Source organism: Equus przewalskii, chromosome 18 (assembly GCF_037783145.1).
Source record: "Equus przewalskii isolate Varuska chromosome 18, EquPr2, whole genome shotgun sequence".
NCBI lineage: Eukaryota > Metazoa > Chordata > Mammalia > Perissodactyla > Equidae > Equus > Equus przewalskii.
This window is the reverse complement of record NC_091848.1, coordinates 13,908,416-13,928,557: the sequence shown is the minus strand read 5'-3', so window position 1 is coordinate 13,928,557 and position 20,142 is coordinate 13,908,416. Positions and strand designations below refer to the sequence as shown.

General features: G+C 42.7%; 1 protein-coding gene across 10 annotated transcripts in view; it reads right to left on the bottom strand.

Moving 5' to 3' along the window:
• FNDC3B (fibronectin type III domain containing 3B) overlaps positions 1 to 18,674 on the bottom strand; it is a 357,265-nt gene extending 338,591 nt beyond the window's left edge. For 4 of the 10 annotated variants that reach the window (XM_070583136.1, XM_070583131.1, XM_008512875.2 and 1 more), the window contains exon 1: positions 18,536 to 18,674. The gene's annotated coding sequence lies outside the window, so the exon portion shown is untranslated. Of the gene's footprint in view, positions 1 to 17,638; positions 17,776 to 17,811; positions 17,899 to 18,535 lie in introns of those variants that run through there. The other 6 variants (XM_070583137.1, XM_070583135.1, XM_070583134.1 and 3 more) reach the window with 4 other exon arrangements.
• Between the last annotated feature and the right edge of the window lie 1,468 nt (positions 18,675 to 20,142).

Genomic DNA, 20,142 nt, shown 5'->3' with positions numbered 1-20,142 from the left:
CTACTTCTCATTTCGCCTTTGGAAGTATGGAGTAGGCTCCTCGCGTTTTCTCTCACCACAGTGGGTCATCAGCCTCACGACCTAGGGGACACAGAGGAAAGCCTGGTCATGGGTCCAACTCATAAATGTGCCTTATCCTCTGCCTGTCCTCCACCACCACCAATTTTCACCTGAAGGCCACCTACAAATGTGAACATAGCCCAACCACTGCCAACCCCAGAGATGGGACTGACTGACACCTAAAAGAAGAATCTATCATTTCCAATTAAAATCCACCATCTTTTATTATTGAAACTTATTCAGAGGTTCACTACAAGATAGAGCCATAAGCATCCTAAGAAAGAACATTAGAGAACTAAGTGTCAACTGCTTCCCTACGAGGGTTCACTGTTTACTATGAGTCCTCTCTTCACGATCGATGGAAGCACATTCTGCAAAAAATAAGTATTTAATAAACACTAGTCAAGTGAGGCCCAAGACCTCTCACAGCTAATAGGAATGGGCTACCTGGCAAAATCTTCACATTCTTGCAAATCCGAATACGTATTCCCCAAAGCTGAAGGCTAGAAGATTTAGGTCAAAACATGCCCAATTGGCTTGAAACATTTCAAAATTCAACAGAACAGTGCTAGGAACAAGTGATCCACGCCCTCTATGTGTCTAGAAGTTTTAATTCACCGGACTATGGATAAACATCCTTACACGCAATCATCCGGTCAACATCCTGGAAAAAATATCATTACACTAAAGGTTAAGCAAGTTTGTACAGGCTATCAGGTGTAATGTTTTCAATGATTACTTTTCCAGGGCAAAACAGGAATTGCGTTACTAAGAAAAATAAATAATAATGCCTAACTTGTATCTATGCCGATTTCTTGCCAAACTTAAATACACCAGTTATATTTCAAACAAGTTAGATAATCTATAACAGATTTCAGCTAGTCAGTTAATAATCCATATGTCCATTTCAAACCTAAATTCCCAATCAAGAAAAAAACTTTCCAGATCAAAAGGTCTGACACCCAAACACTCTCTGATTATCACACGAAATTTTCCAAAGCCCTTTAATTTTGTTTTTATATGTGTTTCAAATTCTCAACACTATGGGGTAAAATTAGTGTCAGGAGTACTGAGGAGGACTAACTGGTGTCGAAAAAACTACTAGGATGGTTGCCTTACACTATGGAAAAGGCAACTAGAAAGCCCCATTTCTTTTATAAATCAAATAGAAATTTGGATTCAAAAAATGTCCTCCCAGCTGTGTACTATGTCATGTACTATCACCAAAATGCATTTTACAAAACACACATATAGGGACTGGCCTGGTGGCGCAGCAGTTAAGTTCGCACATTCCACTTCTCAGCGGCCCAGGGTTTGCCAGTTCGGATCCGGGTGCGGGCATGGCACCGCTTGGAACACCATGCTGTGGTAGGCATCCCACATATAAAGTAGAAGAAGATGGGCACAGATGTTAGCTCAGGCCCAGGCTTCCTCAGCAAAAAAGAGGAGGACTGGCAGTAGTTAGCTCAGGTCTTAATCTTCCTCAAAAAAGTAAATAAATAAAACAAAATACACATATAATACAGTTAAAATACTACAGTTCCTATGAAAGTCAAGAATCTCATGCTTTGCTTCTTCTTCTAAGTCCTGATAGTGACAAATAAATGAGGAAAATAAATGCTATAAAAAATGTTCAGGAGCCGGCCCCACGGCGTAGTGGTTAAGTTCGGCACGTTCCACTTTGGCGGCCCAGGTTCGGATCCCCAGCAGGGACCTGCACCACTCGTCGGCCATGCTGGGACTGCAACCCACATACAAAACAGAGGAAGAATGGCACAGAGGTTAGCTCAGAGTTGATCTTCTCAAGCAAAAAGAAGAGGAAGACTGGCAACAGATGTTAGCTCAGGGCTAATCTTCCTCAGCAAAAAAAGTTGTTCATATTGATGACAAGTGGAAGCAAACTGTTAGAAGCAAAACGGTCAGCACTACAGACAAAATGCTAAAGGTTTTAGGAATTAAGTTAAAGAGAAAGGACAATCTTCATAAAAACTCTGTTGGTTCATCATTCTTTCCTATGAAGATGTTGGAAACTCCTTTCCAATATATCATTTCAGGAAGCAAAGAAAAAGCTCTAGGTATACAGTCAATGCAAAATGAATATAATGACCTGAAATTATGCTGCTAACACAGGAGGCTCTGTTCGACATGAACTCCAAGTCAATTAAAATAGGCTGATTTCTTTTACTGCCTCTGGACACAAAGACAGAAACTGCTTCTTCTAGTCCTAGCTACTCCTATGATTTTATTTTATTTTTTATTATTTTCATGTGTGCTTGAGGAAGATTGGCCCTGAGTTAACATCTGTTGCCAATCTTCCTCTTTTTGCTTGAGGAAGAGCGTTGCTGAGCTAACACCTGTGCCCATCTTCCACTATTTTATGTGGGACACTGCCACAGCATGGCTTGATGAGCAGTGCTAGGTCCACGCCCAGGATCCGAATGTGCCAACCCTGGGCCACCAAAACAGAGCACACAAACTTAACCACTACACCACCAGGCCAGCCCCTAAGCAAGACCCTTCAACTGAAGATTCTACTCGCATTACGTATTTCATGGGAAAATCTGATAGATATGGAGTGTCTCAGAAGAATGAATTATATACCAACTGAAAATCTGTAATAGAATGTCCCAATAAATCAAATATCAAAATAGCAATAAAGATTTTTTGCCTTCTTAAAAAAAAGTAAATATATGGGGGGATATCAACTTGCTTTAAAAAAAATCACTTTTTAAAAGATCTCATTTTTAAACAAAGGACACAAAAGAAGTAGTGGAAACCAAGTGACTCATGAGATTAGGAAATGTAACTCAGCCAGTATGATTACGATGTCAAAGGACAGGCTCACATATTTTCTCTGTAACATTAACTAATAGCAATTTTTTCTTCTTGTTATTGAAACCACAAAGTAATTGACTGCCCTAATGAATATACAGATTTTCTTCAACATGAATGTTGCTTTTGAAAAGCAAATTAATCTTCTGAGAGAAAACAGTGACAAAGCCTTCCTTCAAGCACGTTTCCGGCAGCCAGTGGGATATGTGAGGAAGTAGGCATTTTGCAAACGTGGTATAAAGTCCAAACGAGCTAGTTCTGACAATATTCAGAAAGGTTTTCCACACACCTAACTCGCGTATAAGTCCATTCATGATTTCACTGTGGAGAAGGGCCAAATGTCCCTATAATCGAGATTAAGGACATGGAGCCTTTGTAAATGACCCTGTTCTTATTCCAGCCCAAGAATCAACCTCTATGCAGGACTCTGATTTTTTTTCTCCCTGCAAGTTAGAAAATTAAATTTTCTTCATTTCCAGCCAGGGGCCACTCAAACAAATCTAATGGGTGTAGACAGCATTTCCTGCCTACTGCAAGAAAATAATAGGATTGCCATTATTAACATGGCCCAAGGCATGCACCGAGTGCGGACACTGAAGAAACTGACCTTTAATTTTCACCAGATAGCCTGCACTGACCGTCTGGTTTGCGTTTTTGTTTTGTTTTGTTTTAAAAAAAGGTGAATGTTATTTTTTTCTCCAACATTAAGGTCTAACACAGGCTTATTCACTCTCATGGACAAGACAGGCTCCAATCCCTATTATCCTTTCCATTCAACTGTGTTTATGTCTAGAACAACCCTGCCAGTAAACAACCAGCTAAAATTCAGTTTTGTTTTTCTTCTCTTTTACTTCTTTGGAGCTAGGCTTCTAACGTACAAGAACTCGGTGAGATTTAGGCACAGCCGAAGCAGAGGAAACTATTCTCCTCATGGACACCTCCGCCAGACGTTCTACGTCATTCTAAAGAGATGAGCAGCCAAACAGAAATGAGCAGCAAAGGTGGCTAAGTTTTCTAGAAATATGTGAAGATCTTAACCTGCAGTGTGCTGAGCCCCAGCAGCGGCATCTTTACACCATCATAGAGATGAAGACGCCATCTAAGGTGGTGACCCAGAGATGAAAGGCAGGTCTTGGGAGCCCTGTGGTTTCGCCCACTAACGTCAAGGCCTGATCTTCTCTCTTAAAATCAGTTAGAACAACATCCACAAAAAAGGGAGAGGGAATGGGAGGGAGTGACTCTCCTTTATTACAACTTTCCTTTGATCCCAGACAGGAGAGGAAGCAGAGCTGTCATATATCTACTTAAAAAGGGACAACCTCTCTTTGAGGGGGCAGGGAAGAAGAGAAATATTGGTAGAAGGCGCACTTGTAATAATTAAGGACTGCTTGGCATTCAGACATGCTTTTTTTCCCCACCCAAAGTGCTTCTTACACGTATTATTTTATGCCCAGACTACCTTACGAAGGCGATCAGCTCAAGTCTGACTTCAGAGATGAGCTGCAAAGCTGTCACTTGAACAAGGACACTCAAGGAGTCAGTGGCAAGGCCACAAGAAAAGTCATGGTTAGCGTTCAGACACACTTTTAAAGTAACTGGGAAATGTTTGAAATAACTATCCTCCCATTAAGAAGAACAACAAGTAAATGTGTCTGTAGTCAGGGAGTAAAACAAAATAATAAAAGAGCAGCTATCACTTGCTAAGCACTACGCTGAGCCACACAGGCCTAAGAATGCCTTTTAAGAGACAAAGCCACCGAGACTCAGTAACTTAACCAAAGACAGAGTCAGACATCTGCACAGTGGGGTCTCAATCTCAGGTCCTTCTCCAGAGCACATGGGCTTGATCATTCCACTAAAATAATGATTAAGGATTTACTTTCTTACCAAAAATATTACTTCCAAGGTAAGTGAGTAGTTTCCCGTGGCCCCCCAAATATGAAAACTGTATGTGATAATCTGCTATTATTTACAGACAAAGGGCTAAAGAATTCCAAATGAGAATGAGATGTTTCTTTTTAATCTAACATATCTTACAATTAAACTTTCTAGAAAATCACTCTAGGCTTTTTCATGAAAAATGCTATGGAAGTTACATCTTGGCTAAGACGGAAACTTATTTCAGATCTACAAATACAATACACTTAAAAGAAAAAAAAAGGTTCTTCCTTAATCTGCCAAGCAGAACATCTGACGGCAGACTAGCATTGTCCCTCTGTTGAACTCACGGATGACTCAGTGGAAACTAGAATTTGGAAAACTTATCATCCCACGTGAAACATGATAGGAACAAACTCGCTCACCTTCGTCGGGGCGACATCCTTCCTACAGGCTGGCCTGCTCTCCTCCACTCACTCCTACAGTCCCTACTCCTCACAAAGGCAAGGAAGGAAAACTTGTACAACTCAAAAGCAAACACCTGCAGCCCAAAATTACTCCAAATGAAATGAAGCTGAAGGTAATCCAGTCGAGAGATTTATTTGAATCCTCAATGCTTTCTCTTTTGAGCCAACTACTATCACCTGATAGGTTTGAACAAACTCCTGAGAACACTGAACTAATTTAAGAGAACTGGAAAGTGAGACATAAACAGGAAGTGACATTGTTTTCAAGTTTAAATTGAATATAACAAGCAAATGGCAAAATCTAAAAACCTCTATTTCAAAATTATTCAGATTGTCACAGGTCCCATTAAGATCCAGTTACAGCTCCAGAACAGTCATCAGAGAGGACTAAAACACATCAAAATCAAATAAACCTGGAAATTACTGTTTCTCTATTAATAAAGAAATTATGGTAAATTAAGATATCTGTTGCTAATTAAAGCCTGAAATAAAATATAAGCCTTAAAAATGATCCATTTCTTTTCCCTCCTCCCATATCTCTTTAAAAAAAAAAAAAAAAGACAGCCTTTCTAAAATTGAACTTACTTCTTTCCTAAGAGGCTCAAAACTACTGATTTTATAATTTCCTTAAACATGAGTGTACACACAGGGGCAAGTTTTAGTGTCCCTTATCTGAAATTAAAGAAATCTCCACCTTTAGGTGATGGTGGTGAAAGTGTGTGAAGGGTTAAAAAGAAGAGCAATTTAAAATAAACAGAAGTAAACAAAAAGCCCAAATCCTAAAATTAAAACATAGTTTGGTTTTTTTATAATAAATGCTTAAAACAGTTTTCTTTACATCTTAGGGTGTAAAATAGATTTTTTTTTTAATTAAGTACCCTTAAAAGGTAGTTCGAGCCTATGGTAACCTGCATCCTGAGGACTGCCACCAGCAAGTCCTGAAGCCGGGAAAAGCCAACAGCTTCGCAGCCCCCACTGCACCCCGAGGGGGGCCCACGGGTGGCCCAGCGTTGAGGGGCACCTCTCTGGGGTGCCGCCTGTTCACAGACGGTTACCATTTATAGCCTCCCTCGTGGGTAGAAGTTTTGGGTAACAACGGAAGGTGGTTCTAAGAGTCCTCACCATTCTGGAGAGACACAATCCCCAGAGCATACAGCTCCTTCTGGACCATGAGGAGCATCTCTGCAAAGCAGCAACAGTTTTTAGGGAACTAGCCTCAGGGGCTGCATCTTTATTAGTCTCACCATCCACACCGCCCCACACACACAGGGAAAGACAGTCAGTCAGGTCCCACTTCAGAGCCTTGTCCTTAACTCACCTTCAGTGAACTCACTTTCTAAAGATGGAGTAGAGAGCTAAATGATTTCTAACAAAGGAAGCATTTAGGGTTGCCAGCTCCCCAGGTTTAGCCTGGGCCGTCTGGGAAAGCACAGGGCTCCTCTGAATCCTGAGGTCACCTTTTATGAACCACAGGAGCTGCTCTTTGAGCTCGCGGAGATGAGGCACGCTCTGGTCAGCTCCGCGCTCTTCCCATCCCTGTGGCTGCCTCTGGTGCAACCCAAACACCACAAAATATTAACCTTAAAAGGAGAGAAAGGGTTACTATTAGGAACAGGAGGACTTGCTTTTCCAGGTGCAAATTATAAGTACGGGATCTTACTCCATATAAATTAACTTAAAAGAAAGGCATTGAGGAGAGGGATGAAAGATGAACAAAACTGAGTTTCCCTCTGAGTGAAAAGGACTCTCTTTCATACAGTTTTCCAAATGTCTGAATATGGTAAAACTTCACCACCATTTCTTAACCAACTGTTCTAGATTGTTCCCATTCACTATACTGAGTTTCTTACATATCACCTTCTATGAAGTATACTCCTATTCTCTGGTTTCTCTCATTGTACGGTTAAGTTGCTATTACAGAAAACAATCTAGGAAAAATCCCCCTCTTGGGAGACGTCCAGAATATTATTATTTCAAAAATAAATTTTAAGTTTCTAGGCCATAGACAGGTTGAACACATAGAAGGCATTCGTCTAAGCTACCTGGGAACACAAAAGACACTGTTCCATGTTTGAAGACGGAAATAAGATATTTAACGTGAACTACTGAGAAGCCATGTGATACAGCTGAAAAGAGTTCCTTTTGAGTATGTCTTCTAATCTTAGTTCACTCAACAAACATTTATAGGGCACCTGGTATGCACCAGCTTCTGCTGTGGGTACTAGAAAAACAATATCCACCTTCCTGAGTTGGTTTAATGAATATGGAATAAATATATATGTTAGGGCCTGGCATGGGGAAAGTGCTCAACAATTACCGGTCACTATTATATTTGACATCTGACTTGTGGTCAGAGTGTTTGGAAGTTTAGTGCACAAATGACAAGTGTCCTCATTTCTATATAAAACTGCCAAGAACTGGCTATCATTTTACCCCAAAGAATATGGTGACAAAATCCTTCTGAGGAACCCTACAATTATGTCCTGGTTCCTAACTGGAGTCCTCTGGTCTCAATGCTCCTCCGGCCTCATTTCTTTCCAGCCATCAAGTCAAAAACCTTGAAAGGACAGAATACCAAGAGTGCCGATTTCCCAAGCCTGGGTTTCCCAAACTTGTCTGACCATATCCTTCACCTGCAACACTTCATAAACCTTTCCAGATCCCACCACAGACATAACGAACAAGGGCGCCATTCTCCCTCCCCCTCCCCGACACACCGCTATCTATAATGCTCCAGGAGAGGCTCCTCTTCTCAAGCACGCTTTAACTCCACCTCTGAATAGCTGAGGACTTCTCCTCAGGTTTCCATGACATGCTCTTTGACCCTTTCTCCATGGCTTAGGTCAGCACTAAGTACTCTGGCCACCACTAGTCTAGAAGAATCAGCTCTCTCAGCTGGGCCCCCAACATCTTAGCAAGGCACAGTTTGGTTTTTTTCTGTTCCCTAATGTCTCCCTTCTAGAATTTCCCCATAAAAAGATTTTCTTTGAAGAAGAAGAAGATTAGCCCTGAGCTAACTGCTGCCAATCCTCCTCTTTTTGCTGAGGAAGACTGGCCGTGAGCTAACATCCGTGCCCATCTTCCTCTACTTTATATGTGGGATTCCTACCACAGCATGGTGTGCCAGGCAGTGCCATGTCCGCACCCAGGATCCGAACCAGTGAACCCCGGGCTGCCGAAGTGGAACGTGCCGGGCTGGCCCCTAAAAAGATCATTTTAAACTATCACAAATCTCTGAGAGGTTACCTTTTTCAAAAAATAATTTTCTTAATTTATAATTCCCAAACTGACTCCAACAGACAAGTAAAATATACAGAATGGAGGGCCACGTTTTTAGGGAACAGAAATAGAAGCTATTTGATCAAATTTTCAAAAGTAATTAGCAACCTAATATAGACAAAAAAGTCCAGGTACTCTCTGGAGAACTTTCATTTCTTAAAATAGCAATAAATGAAAAGCTTAGTTTGCACTAAAAGTGACTCATGCCTTTGTTTTAATTTATTTAACATTTATTAGACCCCTACCATGAGGGGAAAAAAAAGCTCAAGAAAACTGTGGAAACACAAAAATGTCTACGACATGGCTCATGCTTCAAAGAGATCAACTCCAGTAGAAGAAATAATGACTAGGGGCCTGAGGAGAGGTACTAAGTTTAAATGGCACATTCAGCCTAGGAATTCATCCATCTATCCATCCATCCAATGAACATTTACTGCACACTCACCACAAAAGACCCTAAGTTACATCAGAAATCACCCCCACACTCAAGTAAAAGTGACAAGGAGACAATTAGACAACACTGAATAGGACAAGTGTCCAAAAAGTATAAAGTACTAGAAGAATTTAAAGAAAATGATAAATTACCTAAAACAGTGGCTCTGGAACAAAATGGAGATATGCAAAACAGAATGGGACATTCTTTTCTTTCAAGGAGGCCAAAAATCAATGAGGAGCACTCTGTGAACATGATGTCGTAATTCTTCATATCTCTACTAGATATAAAGAGACAGTGACTCTCAGTGTCTTTTGATATCAGTTGGTAAGGATCCTACCACTAGAATAATTAGTAGGCCACAAACATGGCCCGATATGATATGAAAACCATTTACATATACAGCAAAGAAAATACACCCATAGAGAAAGCAAAGCATGCATACACACGAAGTAGCATCATACCCTCGAAATCATTAGACGTTAGAGACAAGTTCAGGTGAATAAAACAACACTTCACACTTTCTTTCTTTCACTCCATCCCCTTCCAACAGATTTTAGTCTAAGGAATTGAAGAATGTTAGCACCTAATGCATTTCCAACATGAGTGCTAACTGAGATGACAGACCATTTCTCTAAGTGGAAATCAAAATTTCTCCTACAATACTGAAGACGTCAAAATTGAATAAAATGTTTATAGGTTAGAAAATACGACAGATCGAATTGAACTTCCTACTCCCTGGTTTCTAGATAACTCGAAGTGAAATTCAGCACGGATTACTTTACCTGTCTGTGCCTGGACGGTCTGAGGATATTAATAACTATCTGGTTCATCTAAATATTAAAATGTCTTTTTTTCCCTCCAGAGATCTACTAATTTTAAATAGCTTCCTCTTAAATTCAAGTCAGTTAATGAAATAAGTAAACTCTGATCTCCAAAAATGGCCTAGGAGACTCTCCCTTGACACTGCAAGAGGAGGAAGAGGAAAAAAAAAAGCAAAATCTACCTACCAGCATGGAGCAGACCAAGCGGGAGGAAACAGGGGCAAACAGATCACGTGGAATAAATCTCCTTCAAGATTTTTTTCATTCTTTTTATTGTGGTAAAATGTACAGAACAAAACATCTACCGTTTAACCATTTTTAAGTGTACAATTCAGCGCATTCAGTACATTTACAATGTTGTGCAGCCATCACCACTGTTCATGCCCAGAACTTTTTCACCATCCCAAACAGAAACTCGGTACCCACTAACCATAACTCCCATTCCTCCCTCTCCCCAGCCCCTGGTCATCTCTATTCCACTTTCCATCTCTAAGAATTTAATCTAGGCACCCCATGTAAGTGGAAACATACAATATTTGTCCTTTTGTGTCTGGTTTATTTTGCTTAGCAGAATGTTTTCAAGGTTCATCCACGTTGTAGCATGTACAAGAATTTCATTCCTTTTTATGGTCAGGTAATACTCCACTGTATGTATATACCACATTTTCTTAATCCATTCATCTGTGAATGGACACTTGGGTTGTTTCCATCTTTTGGATATTCTAAATAATGCTGCTATAAACACTGGTGTACAAGGATGGGTTTGAGTCTCTGCTTTCAATTATTTGGGGTATATCGAGGAATGGAATTGCTAGGTAATTCTACTTTTAATTTATCAAGGAACTGAAAAACTGTTTTCCACAGTAGCTGTACCTTTTTATGTTCCCAGCAGAGATACACGAGGGTTCTAATTCAATATACTTTTAAATATTTTCTGATTCTCTAGTTCAGAATGTTTAACTCTATTACTCTAAATCAGAATTATTTTTCCAAAGAAAAACCACAATAGAAAAATCAGAAACAGCAATATCTAAACACTTTTAGCCTTTTCCTCTTAAACAACTTAATAGAAGGCATAGCTTGTATTAAAAAAAAAAACCTTTAAAATATAAAAGAAAAAGGAGCATAATATCCTAAAAATACAGTAAGTATCCTGAATGTACAATTCGCACTACAAAAACTGGTTAATCTGACCCCTAAAATGTCACATACAAGAAAACCTCATGTCTTGAGTAACTGGATGTAAATATCCTGAGATATTTTAAAAGAAATGTACTCTTCTTACCTGTCAGTTCACACAGTACCTGGAAGTCAGCTGCCCAGGAAGGTCTTGCTTTAGTAAAAGTAGAGGAGGAAGATGCAGAATGAGCTTATCTAAATACTATTCGCAGGACTTTCCACAACTTGGCCCAAACGCAGAGGCAGGAGATGGGCAGCTGAAAGCAATAATGATTTTCTTAAACCTTTAACACCTGCTCTCACAGCTCTGCCATCAGGTGCTTACAAGTGACAAAAGAAATCAACAAGTGGCAGAACAAACAGCAAGAGCAAACCTCCAAAACAAATCAACAGGCATAGCTGGAGTCTATTGGTGGGATGGGGTGAGATGGGGAAGTGGATATTTGCTTATTGTTGTGATTGATTTCGCAAACAAAAATGTAGTTCTAACTCTTGCTGGTAAACTGTTCCTACTTCATGTGACAGCACTGAGTAAATCAACATTTATTTCATGGTGGTCCAACGACTTCCAAGAGCGCTTGCATCTCCATGAAAAGCCCAGCAGTAGAACAGCTTCAATCCATAATGCAGTTTTACATTGCTTTTAAGTAAATTGATTTTTCCAAGGTGCTTAAAAGTGGTTAGTTCTCCTAATTAGGCAAATATTCCCCTTATGATCTACTTAAATTTCTGTTACAGTTAAACCCTTTCATATAGAATAGGAAACCAAACTTTATCCTACACTTGCCTGGATAATTGCAAATTCCTAATTAGTTACATCCAGAACAATGGAGTTATTTTTAATAGAGAGCCCCTCTTTCTCCAGCTGTGGAGAATCTGAGTCTCTTAAGAACAAATTAAATCATGTTATTTCCTGGGATTTTAGAATCTTCAATTATTTCTCAAACATACTGCATTTGCTCATGTATAAAGACAATTTTCTAGACAATTATTCCAACAGAAAGCTTTTCATAATTGAACTCTATGAGTTAGTATTATATCAACTTAAAGTAAATTTTTCTGACTGGTTGCATTTATAAAAATCTTCATCTTCCAGAGTCAAAACAAGAATGTATCAGAAGCCTTAAATTCTAATAATAAAATTAGTTTTAAATATAGCCTGTAGGTGCTCCAATTTTAACGTTTCTCCAATTTCAGAAAGGAGCAAAGAACCGAAGTTGCCACCACCCTGCCCAGGAGTTTGGTGGCAGACACAGTTCTCAACAGAACATTCCAAAAATATGAGCAAAATACCCCTTAAGTAAACAGAAAAACGCCTTGCATTTGCCAAAAAGAAGTCAGAAGAGAGTAGAATATTCCATTAACAAAGAACCTAGTCTAGAACTCAATAAATGCCTTCTGGGTCAACAAACAAGTGAATGAAATAAAATTACATTTGAAACTCAAATATAATCATTTAATACATGAAACATTTCAAACACTGATACTTACTAGAATCTCAAATAACGCTCACTCTGGCTCCATACGATCTCCCTAAAATCTTCTCCCTCCAGTTATTTAAAACCTGAAAAGCAGTTGCAATGATATTACAGAAACAAAACCTATCAGGGGGCAATGCCTAAACTGCCAGTGAGTATTGCCAAGGTCATCTCATCAGCCAAGGGCATCAAAATTCAATCCAGGAGTTACAGAATGCTAAACTTGCATATCTCAGCTAGGGGAGAGATTCAAGGATTGATCCATTTTCAAATTGAGAAACATCCCCACTTGGAATGGCTAATCACTATAGTCTATCGTACCAGATTTACGCCTGGTGGTTTAAAAACCTCCCTATCCGCTATCCCCACCCCCACCCCACATACCTTTGGTCTCCAAGAACTGATCCTTGACACTAAACCTGCCATAAACAACTCCCCTCTGGATAAGCTTGTGACTAGGGACTCACCTCTTGGATGTACCTTGCAAAGCGCTCAGGTACCAACCATCAAGTCATCCTCCCATGGGAGCCTGCACTTGGCTTCTACAGAAACCTGCCTCTATTGAGCTACAATGATTCAAGCATTCTCTGCCTTTTTAAAACACACAATACCATACTGTATATTCTAAGGCAAATATATATACATATTCTTATATTTTCCTATATTCAAAGGCATTCAGAGTAAACCAAATAAAGCTTCTTCTCAACTACGTAGGTGTATTCCCAACAGCTCTAAGTATGAGAATTAAGGTTTACTTGAAAATGTCTTACTACAAAAAGCTCTCAATTCATGGATTAACCTTGCTAACATAAAGAAAAAAAAAATCGCAATTGCCCAAGAAAAGGCAATTATGATTTCCAAAGCAGAACCACAGGTAGGTTGCAAAAATTTCCCTACACAGAAAATGATTCTTTTCCCCCATTCTCAGCTATAATTATTGAAAGCTCAAGTAATAGGCTTACCAAGATAGGGCAGAAGGACCGCAGCCTATGCCTCTATCATTCAATATGGCAAGTTCCTCCGAGAGACTGCAAGCTTCCCCGGCACCTCGAGAATGACCCTGATTCAAGCCAACTGGCCCAGCCACTTCAGCAAAGCCACCCAGCTACAGGGCACATCTACCGAAAAACTCCCCAAAAACGTAGAGCTGGGACGACTTATGAAAAGCACGACTTTCAGGAGGTCACAAACCGACTATTCCATTATGAGAGGGGAGAAAATGAAACACAGCAATCTAAAGCTTGACACTTCATTTACTCATCACAAAGGAAAAAATAAATCAGTTTTCAAACTGTCCAAACACAAATCTGGAGGTCTCTGAAAACATGCAGAGTTATATCGTAGGAACAGCTCAATTTTACACTTCGGAATATAATGAACTATGGAGTACATATATGGCTTTGCCAAACACTTTTCAATTCGCTGACTCACTAATCTCTGGTATGGGCAATTTTCTCCTTATATTAAAATAAAGAAACTCAGACTAAGAGAGGTTCAGAAGTTTATCAAGGACACACAGCTAAAAAGAAAAGTAAGTCCTTCACAGATATTCTGATTTCAAACTAATGCTCAGATGTGGCCCTCAGGGGTATAAAATTTCTAACATGTGTGTCATTTCAACACCTTTATCTTTTAAGATTATAGTAAATCTCTCATTTGTATTAAGCACCTTGATGTCCTACAAATGGAACCATACATCATGAGTTAAATCATCTTCCCTATATTTGTCACACTCACGAGAACACTATAATCCTATTTATAACATGGTTCTTGTCCTGGTTCCTTGAAAATAACTCTGCTCCCAATGGTCAGAGTGGGTATGAACAGGGCGTTTCAGCAATCTGACCAGTCTCATCAACGGATGCGTTACCCAGAGGTGAATTTATAATTTTCAAAGAGCAGTACGCCACACAATTCACGTAACGCGAAAATAATATACAACCATTTAAAGCTGATTTACTAGTGTACGTCGTTCAGGATGATGTAATGCTCGAGGCTCAGGACCATGAGCTGCAATTACCCCTGGGCAGTGCAATAACTATGGAAAGCATAGCAGATTCAGATATATTTATACGGAACCTGGAGGTTACCTCTTTAAAAATCCTAATAAAAAGAGATTACCATTTGTCTTTTCCTGAAAGTAATATGCAAAAAAGAAAAAGAAAAGGTACTGAGCTGTTGGATATTTATGGATGGAATCCAGATAAATGAATACTTACTTTGACGTAAGTTGGAATTTTCACTATTTCATGTGAAATCAGAAAGTTGTTGAAATTACTTCTACCACACAAATTCTAATATATTTTTTTTTTCTGCTTTATCTCCCCAAACGCCCCCATACACAGTTGTACATCCTAGTTGCAGGTCCTTCCAGTTTACCACACAAATTCTAAAATGCAACGGATTTAAATTAAATCCACTAGTCAGAAAACCATTTGATCATTTGCCACCAAAAAAATCTTTCTTGCTTTTTGTTTTAATCTTAAACATATTCTTTCCAATTCACAGATGAGTTTAGTATTTTATATTTGAATTTTATTCTTTGTGATAGTAAAGCAATGATTTTAATTCAGATTAACTGTGCAGCTACATAAGGAAAAGTGAATGATGGTTTGGCGATATTATTTACCTGACACCCATGAAGTCATGCGAAAAGAACAACCCAATGAACAGGTAAACAAGCGTATTAGGGGGTCATTTTTTTTTCTTATTGCCTCCTATATATACTCCTTCATTACGCTAAAATAACCAACAAGCTCTGACTGCCTTTCCAGAAATCCTACCAACAATTATTTCAATCAAACAAGAAAGTGTCATTCAAAGTTTTCGTCCATCAGTTTTTATGATGACACGCAAGCATTTAAAAAAAAAATAATGTGCTTATTTTATCCACTCAAAATGTGAAAGCAAAATTGAGCTACAGCTAATTCAGCATTTAAATTCTATCTAAGAGCTGCATCTAGGCACCTTCTGGTGGTGTGGAAGAAAAGAAAACTGAATTAAGAGATGTAAAAAGGAATACAAACCAGTTAAATGTGAATAGGTTTGGGAGTCAGAAAGTTCTACATTTCGATCTTCCATACAGTAACCACTAGCTACAAGTAGCAGTTTAAAATAAAAGTAAGTAAAATTTAAAATGCAGCATCTCAGTCCCACTAGTCACACTTTAAGCGCACAAAAGCGAATGTGCCTGGTGGCTGCTATATTGGACAGCATGGACATAAAACTATTTCCATCACTGAAGAATAATAACAGCATAATGCTGTTGGTAGCTATGTCATCTTATGCAAGTTACTTAATTTCTGTGAACTTCAACACCCTTGTCTGTAAAATGTCCATAACATCACCTAAATTGAAAGACCGTTAGTAGAATTTTAATGAGATAATATACAAAAAGCACAATGCAAGTACACACGAGACATCCAAGAATGAGTAGCTATTAACATAAGCCCATACTGGACTTTATTAACATAAGCCCATACTGGACTTTATGACGGCAACCCTTCACAAGTCACTTCTGCTCCCTGGCCCTCAGTTGCTACAACTGAAAAGTTGGAGAAATTCTTCCGGTTAACTCCTAAAGATACCATCAAATTCTACCCTGTTAAATTAAGTCTTAAGCAAAAGGGGCACAAACTCCTACTGAGTAAACTACTACCTAGGCTCCTAGAGCTTCCTAACATTCATCCCAAGCATTCTTCCAGAAACCCCAGAAGACTGGCTCTCCAATACAGCCCATGGTCTGATGTGAGCTATTTATAAAGTCAGTCTTAAAAGGTTACCGGAATATCTTTCTGAAACTGTATATACTGTAATTAGAAGCTACAACCCCCTATTCCATGATGACATCTTGCAGTTTTAACAACTTTTAAATGAACACTATCTTTACAGATGGAATTTTTTTTCTCTTAGAAACATTTAAACCAAAACGCTTCAAAAGCACAGACAAGTACAATTTTTTAATGATTTTTTTTTTCACAGCTACGCCTCATTCTTAGCCAGCTTGTGGGTGACCCTGTAGTGTCTAAACAAAGTGAGAATTCTACCCTCATGGGTGAGGTCCCCTTGCAGGGCCAGAAACATGCCCGAAGACTTTACCCTCCTTAACAGCTGCTCCCAGGGAGCCAGGAAATTTACAGAACGCTGGGTCCACAGCGCCGGCCTCCGAGGAGGGGGAATCAAGGGCCCCCACAGAAGGCACAAAACCAGGGCCCTGGCTGCTCCAGGCTGCGGGCCTCTTCCCCCGGGCATTGTCCAAGCCCACAGAGTCAAAGCGTTAACTTGAGAGTGGAAGAGCAACTCAGGCAGTAGAAATCAGAACAGAGCAGTGCATTTTTGCCCAAGGCCTCAAGCCTCAAAAAAAAAGTGTTATTCCAGAGCAGATTCCTTTTCTTCCGGGTCTGTCTGCTCCGTCTGACTCTTTGCCCACAACCACCGTGCCTCCCCTTTCCCAATGCCCCACCTCTCTCCACATGAAAAAAAAAAAAAAGTGGCTTATTCCCTCTCCTTTAGCTTTCCCTAGCAGGGCCTGGAAACTGGAGGAAATTCAAATCAAATTAACTGCACATTAAAAAATAAACAGACAAGCAATCAGGGGGTGCCCACCCAACAAAAGACCTCGCCCGTTCCAAAATATGATTAAGCCTGGGTGGAAGAGGGGAAGGGAGACTAGAAACCTAGAGGGATGGAGAGAGAAACGTGTGGATCTGGGGCCCCAGCGTCGGCCCATCGCGGCCAAATTCCAAATTGTGCTTCAAGAAAATGCTGGGCTGAAGCGAAAAGAAAATAAAAAGTTGTGACTTTTAAGGAAGTCCGCGCGGCACTGTCTGGATGAAATGCCATTGCCTCCCTCCGTCAGGGATGGCTGGGTGGGAGCTGAGATTCGGAACGCTCCAACTCCGACCGCGCACTCCGGGAAGCCTCGCCACCCCCGGCGCCGCCGGGCGGCCCAGCCCCGTCTCCAAGGACACGGGACCCCGGTGCTCGGGCTCCCACGGGGCGCCGGGACCGGCCCTCTGGGAAAGTTCGCGGGCACAGCCCGAGGCCCCACTTTCCGCCCAGAGTGACAGGCCCTTCCCACGCCGGCCGGCCCCCGCCCAGCCGCGGGGACCAGACAGTCCGCGCGGCCCCTCCCGGCCGCCTCGGGGCGCGGATTCCTCCCGCCCGCCCCACCCCCGGCCGGGGCGCCCCTCGGGGTGACCGACTGACCGGAGCTACGCTGGCCCGCACACCGGGTCGCCCGCTCCTTCCCGCCGCGCCCCGCTCCCCCGCCCGAGCTTCCAGCCGCCAGGCTCGCCGAGTCCGGCCGCGGCCGCCGGTTACCGCCCCCAGCCCGGGGGGAGCCCGGGGGGCAGGACGGGGAGGGAGGACGTGGCGCGCACCGAGGTGGCCAGCGGCGAGGCGGGGAGTGTCCCGGAGAGGCCCGGCCGGGGGCGGGGGGCCGGCGCAGCTCCCGGGGCTGCGGGCCCGGGACCCTCCCCGCCAGCATCCCCGGGTCGGAGGTCCCGGCCCGCCCCCGCCTGGCGCGGGGAGGCAGCCCCAACTTGCAGCCCCACTTCGCACGCCCGCCCTCCTCCCTCCACCATATGGAAATCTACAGCCTCAGAAAGTGACACGTCGAAGATTCCTCGGCCTCTCCGCCCGCCCTCCCCCTCCCGGGCAGCGTTCCTGCCGCGGAGATTCCGGGAGGGGGAGCGGATTCCTCGGACAAAATCTGCTGGGAAGGCTAGGGAGGGCGAGGGGGGGAGGGAGAGCCCGGAACCACTGCCCAGATTTTTTTTTCATCAAGAAGAATCTACCCGTTTCTTTCCCTCCTCCAAGCCCTGGCAAGCTGGGGGGACGGGCGGGGGACCGGAGCCCCGTGGGACGCGGCCCCAGAGCGGAGGCCGACCCCCTCCGGGCCCCGTGTTCCCGGGGTGCCCAGGCGAGCGCGGGGCGCCCCAGCACTCTGGCGCCAAGTTTTCCCCGGGAAGCCCGGCGCGCTCGGGACGGGAACGCACTCTGGCGGACTCGGCGTCCGGCCGGGGGCTTTCCAGCGCGCCGGGAGCCGGCGGCCAGCGCGCGGGGTCCCGGTCCCCTCCAGGCTCGCGTTCCTGCACACCTTACCTTCCCTCGGGCTGAAACGCGGGGCTCCGGGCGCGCCCCACACCGGGTCGCCCACGCCTTCCCTGCCGGCAGCCCCGAGGAGCCCTGCCGCCCCCTTCGCTGCTCCCGCCGCCGCTCGCCTCCACCTCCGCCGCCTCCGCCTTCTCCGGCCGCCGCCGCCGCCGCCGCCTCTCAAATAACTACCAGGAGGGTTTGATGGGGGATTCCGCCATGTCAATGATGTCGGGACCACATGGGGATTTGGGGCCCGCCCACTGCCGTAAACTGCCGAGTATAGCCGCCGCCACAATCTCAGAGTCGCTGGAGCCGTGGGAGCCTCCTTTGCCCCCCAGGCCTGCAGAACTACGCAGAAAGTGTTTTTGGTCCAGCCAGACTGAAGAAGTCTGAGGCTTACGGGAACTAGCAACTTCTGGAAGGCGAGGGCTGCGTGTTCTGCAGAAGATCGCCCAACACCGATAGAAATGCACTGTTTGCTGAGTAATAATCAGAGCTTAAGACTCTGATATTTTTTCGTTTACACATATATTAACTTTTTTAAACCCCCCACAACCACCTTGTGAGCTGTTTTGTCGCGCCCTTCTCTATTTCCCGCAACACTCTGTTCATATGGCTCACCTAGCGTGAACAGGTTTTTATTACACCAAAGTGAAAATGTTTATTTCCTTTTTTCTGGACCCAGTGTGCGCTCACAGGGGCAGAACTGTTCCTTACTCACATCTGTATTTCTGTATGTGGCAAACATAGCCCAATGCATAGGCCACAATAGGACTCATTAGGTAACTGTTGAGTTTGTATTAATTAAATCAAACGTAATGTACCTCTTATACAAAATGGTTCACCCCCTGCATCCTATCCCGCCCCTCAAATAATCCAGAAGACAAGAGAGTAGAAGTTATCCCAGACAGGCCGTGTCCCTCCTTGGCTTCCCAGGTCTCCTAAATAATTACATTCAGCCTCAACTATTAGGCTACAATGCAGTACTCGGCAGTGACCAGAGGCAATGTGGTACTTTAATTGACCTAAAAAATAACAACCACCATTGATTAGATAAAGTGAATGTACACAGTACTGTAGTAAAGCCTGAAGAACACAAAAGAATACTGAGAAATAGCTCCTTTCCTTGTGGAGCTTAACAATTCTTTTTCGGAAATGGGGGGAGAATGGTGAATCCAGGCAACTGGGGCTCTCCCTCCTAACTGGCTTCTTCCTCCAAATGTCTCCAAAGGGTCTCTTGAAGTCATCTTTCTAAAACCTGGTTCCAATCCCAAGTCTTGCATGGGAAGGGAAAAAAAAAAAGCAGTGGCTCTCCAGCTCCTGCCTCAGCTTCTCCAGCTTCCCCCTGAGCCATGCCCGCCGCCTGAGCTGAACTCTCCTGACTTCCCAGCACACCTCTGTCCCTTTGTATGTGCTTCCACTCTGTCTGGAGCACACTTCTTCCCCTACCGTATCTTAAGATATTTACTCATCTTTGAGCTCCAGCTAACATCACTCCCTCTGTCTCTACAGTCTCATATCTCTTTTCCTCACAATCTCATGTCTTTTCAGTTCTTCTCATATTGCTCTGAAGTTATTGTTTCTCTCTTTGACTTCACTGGGTCTTGTTCATT